The sequence below is a fragment of the Miscanthus floridulus genome, chromosome 8 (genome assembly GCF_019320115.1).
Source record: "Miscanthus floridulus cultivar M001 chromosome 8, ASM1932011v1, whole genome shotgun sequence".
Lineage (NCBI taxonomy): Eukaryota > Viridiplantae > Streptophyta > Magnoliopsida > Poales > Poaceae > Miscanthus > Miscanthus floridulus.
Window position 1 is genome coordinate 139,191,097 of NC_089587.1, and position 9,383 is coordinate 139,200,479.

The following is a 9,383-nucleotide window of genomic DNA, read 5'->3' on the forward strand; positions in this document are numbered from 1 at the left end:
CCGGTGGCTCGGTGCCTCCCTACAGTGGGATCCCATTCGGAGACCTCCCTGCTAGTCTCAGACATGACTTAGGGCGTCCCAAGCATTTCGCTTGCTTGGGCCTCAGCTCCATGTGGCCTCGCCAGTGGTCGTCCCTGACTCTATTGCCCTGGGGCGGCTGTCGAAACCCCTAGGGCCCAGCCTTCGAACCCCTGGACCGTAATGGGCTTGGTGCCTAGTTCCTTCGTCTGAAAGGAATAGGGTGGGGGGATATCTCCCCCGTCGGCTCGACAACGGCTGGCGCGCCTTTTGAGGTGATTTTCTCGGGGAGGCGGAACGATGCCTGCCGCTGCAGCGGTCGGACACGACGTGGCGTCAGTGGATGGGACGTAACTGTTCCCGCGATTAACGAGGAAAAGGTGGGCACGTGGGTGGTAAAATCGGATCGGGATTAACCGCGCCGGATCTGAGGGAAACTTCCCCGATTTCATCGCCCGTTCATTTCGCCTTCATCCTGCATAAATACGTAACGAGCATCGCCCCTCCCCTCCTTACCTTGCCTTCATGAGCTTTGCCATCTTTGAGCCATTGCTAGAGCAGAGAGCCCCGGGAGGAAGAAGGGAGAGAGGCGAGGCGGAGAGAGAGAGAGAGACTCACCGCCGTAGTCGGACCCTCCATCACACCCATGGCCGGCAACATTGTTGTCATCGAGGCGGACCCTTGGGGTCCATCTGACATCACCATGGAGATGCTTCAGTCGCTCGTCGACGGCGGGCTTCTTCGTCTAGTTACCGACCCCAATAGGCCGGAGTGGATCACTCCGTCGGGCGAGCTGGAGCCGAGGCCTCGTGACGGTTATGTCGTGAGCTTCGTGTCTTTTCACGAGCACGGCCTCAGCCTTCTGGCGGACCGGTTCATGCGGGCGCTCCCGCACTACTACGGCGTGGAGCTCCACAACTCCAACCCCAATTCCATCATGCAGGCGGCCATCTTCATCGCTGTCTGCGAGGGTATATTTGGGGATTGCTCCCCATTGGGAGCTATGGCTCCACCTCTTCCAGGCGGGGCATACCACCAAGCCGACGGGTACATCGGGCATGAGGAAGGCGGTGAGGGCCAGTGGTTGCACTCTCCAAGTGCGCCAGGACCGCCAGCACCTCTACATCCCGGCCCAGCTCGCGTCAACCAACCGCCGATGGTACACGAGCTGTATCTATCTTCGCAACGACGATGGTGGACTTCCCCCCTACACTGGGCGGATTGTGGGGAGCTACCCAGAGAGGTGGAAGTACGGCGTCCCGAGGGAGGATTAGCCCAAGCTGCAGCCGCTCCTGGAGGGGCTAGAGAGGCTGTGGGACCACGGCCTTACTGTGGCTATGGTCATGGCTGCCTTCCACCGCCGAAGGGTGCTGCCACTGATGGCTCGGCGGCGGCGCCTATTCGAGATGAGGCCGGATGAGCCGATTGAGGGCATCCAGATGTCTGTCTCCGCCCTTTTCGATGAGGAAATTCTTCGCCGGGTGAGGGAGATGGTGGAGGCGAAGATGAGGACCAGTGGCCTGACCCCCTTCGCGATGCGCCTGTCATGGGGGTTCCTCTCGCTGGTAAGTCACGTGCCGCTGTAGCCCCCGAGGCCTCCCCGTTTCTCTTTGTTTCTTGTTCCCTTATCTGTGTTCGCCATTCCTGTAGGGGATGAGGGATGTGCGAGCCTCCCCGCCGCCTGTTCCCGAGGACACAAGGCGGTAGGCGGTCAACCGGGCGCACGCCGAGGCGCAGAAAAGGCGGAAGGACGCCAAGGTGGCGAAGCGCACGAAGAAGATCCTCACGCGCGAGGAACTAGAGAAGCGCCGCCGGCAGCAAAGGAAGGACGGTCTCCTGTTGGAGGAGTCCCCATCACCGTCGCTATCGACGGATGCTTTAGATGGAGATGACGAGGGCGAGGTGGGGCGGGGTCCCCTGGACCATCTCCCTAATGTCGGGCAGATGGTGCCCGGGGCGCCGGCAAGTAGTCCTGCGCTCCTAGGGGGAGGAGGAGGAGCTGCCTTGGGGCTGGCAATCGCCCACCCCAGGGCCGAGGCCGACATGCTCGAGGCACGGGCATTGGGAAAGCGCGTCGTTAGCCCGGTGGGCTCGACGGCAGTGGTGGAACAAGTGGCGGCAGAGGCGACGCAACTGCCCTCGCAAAGGACTGAGGGGGTGCCGGGGTCCGTCGAGGACCAGCCGGTGCCGGCGGATACAGAGGTCGTGCCTCTACCACCGCCACCGCCTTTGCAGACGAGGATCGCCGTGCCAAAGCAGTTGCAGCCCCACTCGAGGTAACCGTATTTCTGGCAGAGCCGTAGTGTTTTCCGTTCGTTCTTTGGTCTCGTGCTGACCCTGTAAGAGTTTTGTCCTTAGCTGGAAGCGACCTGCAGAGGTGCCCACCTTGGCGCCTCTTAAGGCGTTAAGGTGAGCCCCGGCTCCACCGCCCACTGGGTGGCGGAGGTGCAGGCCGCCTTACAATGCAACGCGGCATCGGCGAGGGCCGACCTAAAGGAGCCTACTGCCCAAGGAGGGGCTACCGAGGCAACCCCGACACAAACAGGGGAGGGAGCACCTCCACCTCGCGAGGCCGAGGCTCGTGAGTCAGATGGGGCCGAGGCGCCCTCAATGGCCGAGGCCCCTGAGATCGAGGCCCTCGGGCCTCCGAGGCTGAGGCGACAGAGGCTGGGGCGCCCAGGACCACCGAGGCCGTAGCGGCGGGGGCCGGAGCCTCTGGGACCACCGAGGCCATGATGGCGGAGGCCGGAGCCCCTGGGGCCACCGAGGCCAATGTGATTGCGGTGAAGCCGTCGGTCCCAGAAGTGGAGATGAAGGCGGTGGAGGCCTCGGTGGCGCCCCTGGTCCAAGGCCTGCCGCTGTTGTGGGAGAGCGCCCAGGAGGTGGAGGTCTATCTGATCTCCTCTGATGATACTTCCCGGGCACAGGAGCTGGTCGACGCCGAGGTGGCCGGCACCGTGGAACAGCCGGCTCCGACCCCGGGCGAGGGAAGCTCGGCCCTCGTGCGGGTACGACCCAAGCCCCGCGGGTGGGATCACCCGCGTGTTCTGTGGCAGAGCCGGGACGACCCTGAGGGGGAGCCTCTATTCGCTCTAGAGGATGCGGCCGAGGGTGGGCGTTGGGACACCTTCGAGCAATACCGCCAGTTGGCGGAGCGGTCACTGCGGACGGCGCTGTCCGTGGTGGCCGACGATCTACCCGGCGTTGCCTAGGTTCGCGCCTTCTTTTCTCATGTGGTGTCGTCTTTTTCTGAGCTTTCTTGTAGTGAATGACCCCTATTCTGCTTACCCAAGAGCTCGAGACCCGGTCCCTTGGGAAGTCAGTCTTCCTCCGGTGAGAGAGGGATGTCTAGGACCAGCTTCAGTGGCATAAGGGCTTGCTTGCCAGTGCCAACGAGCTCCTGTCGGCGTGGAGCACGGAGGTGGAGGACCTCCGCCTCCGCTGTGCCGATGCGAAGGTCGAGGCGGCCACGGCCCAAGAGCAGGTCGCCCCTTTGGCGGCGCGGGTCAAGGAGTTGGAGGAGCTGACCCGTGTTGCCGGTGATCGGGATGCCTTCAGGTCCTGGGTCAAAGAAGCGACGGCCTCAGGCAAGGTCCTTGCTGGGTAGCTAGGGGCGGAGCAGAGTGCGCACCAGCTAACGAAAGGCGCCTTGGATGAGGCCCTTAAGGTGACTGAGGCTTCCCGGACCGAGGCTATGGTCTAGAGGGGAAAAGCCGAGGGTGAGTCCTATTCCCCTCGTTTTATTCGCTTTTCTTGTGTTCGCCCCCTAACTCCCTGGTGTGATGCAGAGCTGGGGAGAGAAGCTTCCAGGGCGGCCGAGGCTTCTTGGGTCGAGGCCCAGCACCTAAAGGAGAAGGCCGAGGCTTCTCAGGTCGAGGCCCAGCGCTGGAAGGAGAAAGCCGAGGCTTCTCGGGTCGAGGCCCGACGGTGGAAGGAGAAGGCTAAGGGTGAGTCCCGTAGGCTTCCGCCCTTATTTGGCTTGTTTTCCTTTGCGCTCAACCCCATTCTATTTCTTTTGGCGCAGAGCGGGAGAGGGAGGTCACTTGGGCAGCTGAGGCCTCTGTCGCCGTGTAGGCGGTGCTTGAGACCGAGATCGGGGAGCACGACATGCTGAAAAGTGCCGCCCATACCGCCTACGAGGCCCTGGAGGTCGAGGGGGTTCAGTCGGGCAGCTCCCTCGGGAGCCGCCTGATTGCGTTGAGCGGCCAAGTGCGCGAGCGGCTCCGAGGAGCACTGCACATGGGCGTTAAGCGCGCGCTGGCCGTCATCGCCTCGCACTACATCGGCATTGACCTCCAAGCCATCAGCGATGGCTACGTCCTACCCGACGATGACGAGGAGGCTGACGAGGCGGTCGTGAAGCTGATGGAGGCGGTGAAGGGTCCCAGCACGGTGCTGGCAAAGCTGTTCGAAGAGGAGGTGGTCCCTCCCCCGCCGTCTACCGATGCTGGAGGCCCTGAGCCTTGACCTGGGCCCCAGAGGCCATGTAAATAGAATAGGGATTAACTTTGTACCGTAACGTTTGTGGCCGTCGAGGCCTTCTTTTAAAGTACTCATGTTTCTTAATCGTTTTTCTTGTATTTCTGAGCCTCTGCCCTCTGTAGTCTCTGATCAGATTTCTTTTGCAAAAAACCTCCTTGGAACCTAAGCCGCCCCTTGGGCAAAAGGTGGTGAGGGAGTGCCGTAGCCCAGGGGCGTAGGCCGTCTCGCGACTCTACCAGCCTTCTGTCCCTAGAACAGACTTTTTGGTCCTTGGGTTTTTTACAACCGATTCGTCAGAGCGTGCTAGAGAGTTTGGCGTAGGAATTTTTTCAAAAAACGACTAAAAAAGAGTGGTGCGTGGGACTTAGGGGGGAGTCCCCCATCTAGCCCCCGAGGGAGGCTTGGTTCTGCAGAGGTAGAGCCGAGTCTCCCTTACAGTGTTATCGTATTGCCGAGACCTGCGATGGGCTCTGGGGGGTTTCTCGAAAAATTAGAACAACTAAAGAACGCTTCTTAATTGTATTTCGAGAAACAATATATACAATGCTTGGAAATTTAAGGGTAAAAGCGACGTAGTTGTTCTATGTTCCAAGCGTTGGTGAGGATTTCGCCCTTCTCATTGGCTAGCTTGTAGGTCCCGGGCTTCAGCACTTGGGCGACGATGTACGGTCCTTCCCACGGTGGGGTCAGCTTGTGGTGGCCCTTGTTGCTCAGTCTCAGCCTCAACACCAGGTCGCCTACCTTCAAGTCTCGGCTTCGAATGCGCCAGGCTTGATAGCGCTGTAGGGCTTGCTGGTACTTGGCTGAATGCAGCAGCGCGACGTCTCAGGCTTCCTCCAGTTGGTCGAGGGCGTCCTCGTGGGTGGTACGGTTGCTTTGCTCGTTGTAGGCCTATAGCCTCGGGGAACCATATTCCAAGTCAGTGGGGAGGATAGCCTCGGCTCCATAGACCAGGAAGAAAGGTGTGAACCCTGTGGCTTGGCTTGGTGTGTTCCTCAGGCTCCAGATGACTGATGGGAGTTCGGCGAGCCATTTCTTGTCAAACTTCTTCAACCGGTTGTAAATTCTTGGCTTGAGGCCTTGTAGGATCATGCCGTTGGCACGTTCTACTTGGCCGTTTGTCCTTGGGTGTCCTACGGTCGACCAAGCCACACGGATGTGGTGGTCGTCGCAGAATGTCAGGAATTTTTGGCTAGTGAACTACGTCCCGTTGTCGGTGATGATGGTGTTTGGGACCCTAAACCTGTGGATGATGTCAGTGAAGAATAGCACTGCTTGCTCGGATTTGATTTGATTGATCGGACGAGCCTCGATCCATTTGGAGAACTTATCGATTGCTACCAGTAGATGGGTGTAGCCCCTGGGGGCCTTTTGCAGAGGCCCGACCATGTCGAGCCCCCACACAGCAAACAGCCATGTAATGGGGATGGTTTGGAGGGCTTGGGCCGGGAGGTGCGTCTGCCGCGCATAGTACTAGCATCCCTCGCAGGAGCGTACTAACTTGGTGGCATCGACAACCGCCGTCGGCCAGTAGAACCCCTGGCGAAAGGCGTTTCCGACGAGCGTCCGAGGTGCCACATGGTGCCCACAGGCCCTCGCGTGCAAGTCCCAAAGTAGGGCTTGGCCCGCCTCGGCGGTGATGCATCGTTGGAGGACACCAGATGGACTTCGCCTATACAATTCGTCATTGTAGAGGGCGTAAGTTTTAGCTTGTCGCGCAAGCCGTCGAGCTTTGGTCCTATCACTAGGAAGCTCTCCCTAAGCGAGCCAATCAAGGAATGGGACTCGCCAGTCCGTGTCCTGGTCGGTCTGGGGAGGCTCCGTGTCGACTTCCATGACCTCTAGCTCTGCCAAAGGAGTCTTGGTGGTAGAGGGGGCGTCGAGCCCCGTGGTGGGTTCGGTCGGGGGGCCCTCTTCTGCTGCTAAGGCATAGTTAATGGAAGGCTTGTGGAGGTCCCTAGCAAAGATGTTCGGGGGGACCGGAGCCCATGCCGAGGCCATTTTTGCCAGTTCATCCGCGGCCTCGTTGTATTTTTGCGCGATGTGGTTGAGTTCGAGACCGTCGAACTTGTCTTCTAGGCGACGTACCAACTTGCAGTATGCCTCCATTTTGGGGTCGAGGCAATTCGACTCCTTCATGACTTGATCAACGATGAGCTGCGAGTCGCCCCGGATGTCGAAACGCCGTACTCCAAGTTCGATGGCGATCTGCAAGCCATTGACGAGGGCTTCGTATTCGGCTATGTTGTTGGAGGCGGTGAAGTGGAGCCAAACCATGTAGCGCATGTGTACTCCAAGGGGCGAGATGAAGAGCAGACCCGCGCCTACCCCATTCTTCATCAGGGGCCCATCGAAGTACATGGTCTAGCACTCCGTTTGAATTTGAGCAGGTGGCAGTTGGGTGTCAGTCCACTCAGCCACAAAATCGGCCAAGACCTGAGACTTTATTGCTTTTCGAGGCGCAAAGGTCAGGGCTTCCCACATGAGTTTGACGGCCCACTTGGCTATCCTACCTGAGGCCTCCCGGTTATGGATTATCTCTCAGAAGGGGAAAGACGACACCACAGTTACTGGGTGGGACTCGAAGTAGTGACGCAGCTTGCGCCGAGCCAAGACTATGGCATAGATCAGCTTCTGGATGTGGGGGTAGCACGTTTTGGTCTCGGAGAGCACTTCGCTGATGAAGTAGACAGGTCGTTGGATGGGTAAAGCGTGCCCCTCTTCCTGCCTCTCTACTACCATGGCCGCGCTGACCACTTGGGTCGTTGCGGCGACATAGAGTAAGAGAGCCTCACCCCTGGCCGGTGGTACCAGGACAGGAGGATTGGTGAGCAGTGCTTTGAGCTTGGCGAGGGCTTCTTCGGCCTCGGGGGTCCAAGAAAAGCGTTCGGATTTCCTCAAGAGGCGGTATAGAGGCAAGCCTTTTTTGCCAAGGCATGAGATGAAGCGGCTCAGGGCCACAAGGAATCCCATGAGCCTCTGCACTCCCTTGAGGTCTTGGATTGGTCCCATGCTGGTCACGGCCGAGACCTTCTCCGGGTTGGCCTCGATGCCACGTTCCGAGACTATGAATCCCAAGAGCATGCCTCGGGGGACCCCGAACACACACTTCTCGGGGTTGAGCTTGATGCCCTTCTCTCTATGGCATTTGAAGGCTATCTCCAGGTCGTCGATGAGATCCCCGGCCCTTCTGGACTTGACCACGATGTCGTCTACATAGGCCTCGACGGTTCACCCAATGTGGTCGCCAAAGACCTAGGTCATGCACCGCTGGTATGTGGCCCCTATGTTTCTGAGGCCGAAAGGCATAGTCACATAGCAGTACATGCCGAATGGGGTGATGAAAGAATTCGTGAGCTGGTCGGACTCTTTCATCTTGATTTGATGGTAACCAGAATACGCATCAAGGAAAGACAGGGTCTCGCATCCCACAGTGGAGTCAACGATTTCATCGATTCGAGGTAATGGGAAGGGGACTTTGGGACATGCTTTATTCAATCCGGTGTAGTCTACACACATCCTCCACTTCCCATTTTTCTTCTTGACTAAACCAGGGTTAGCCAACCACTCTAGATGGCATACTTCCTTAATGAATCCGGCCGCCAAGAGTTTCTGCGCCTCCTCACCGATGGTCCTACGCTTTTCCTCATCGAATCGGCGTAGGAGTTGCTTCACCGGTCTGGAGCCAGCCCAGATGTCCAAGGCGTGCTCGGCGACCTCCCTCGGTATGCCCGGCATGTTCGAGGGACTCCATGCGAACATATTAGCATTCGCGCGGAGAAAGTCAATGAGCATGGCTTCCTATTTGATGTCGAGGGTGGCGCTGATCCTCACCGCCCGGTCATCGGGGCAGGCGGGGTCAACTGGGACGAGCTTGATGGCCTCCATGGGCTCGAACGTCCCGGCGCGACGCTTGGAGTCAGGCGCCTCGCCACCGAGCCGGTCGAGGTTGGCGATGAGGGTCTCGGCCTCCATGAGAGCCTCGGCATACTTGATGCACTCGATGTCGCAGTCGTATGCATGCTCGTACATGGATTCAATCATGATGACACCGTTGGGACCTGGCATCTTGAGCTTGAGGTAGGTGTAGTTGGGGACTGCCATGAACTTGGCGTAGCACGGCCGCCCCAGGATGGTGTGGTAGGTTCCCCTAAATCCGACCACCTCGAAGGTAAGGACCTCCTTGCGGTAGTTGGAGGGGGTGCCAAAGCAAACAGGAAGGTCGATGCGCCCGAGGGGTCACGTGCGTTTCCCCGGCACGATGCCATGGAAAGGCGTGGCGTCACCCCGGAGCCGCAATCGGTCGATCTCTAGGAGCTCTAGGGTGTTGGTGTAGAGGATGTTGAGGCCGCTGCCTCCGTCCATCAACACCTTGGTGAGTCGGGTATTGCCGATGATCGGGTCAACAACGAGTGGGTACTGCTCGGGATTCGGGACATGGTCGGGGTGGTCATCTCAATCAAAGGTGATCGCCTCCCAAGACTAGTCGAGGTATCGGGGAGTGGCCACCTTGACCGAGAAGACCTCTCGGCGTTCCCTCTTTCGCTGGCACACCGTAAGGCACGCCGAGGGTCCACCAAAGATCATGAAGGCGTTGTGCACCTCGGGGAACCCATCGTCCTTGTCATCGTCCCGGTCGCCGGCACCTCTCTGCTTGGCATCGTCGTCGGGGAGCCCGAGCTTGGCGTAGTAATGCCAGAACATGGAGCAATCCTCGAGGGCGTGCTTTACCAGGCCCTAGTGGTAAGGGCAGGGTTTCCTAAGCATGTTGTCGAAGAGCTTGGGCCCCTAGGGCCTTAGGGATTCTTGTGCTCTACAGCCGCGACCAGATCGGCCTCGAGGACCTCCTGCTTCCCCTGGCGACCCTTTTTCTTTTTCTTGGG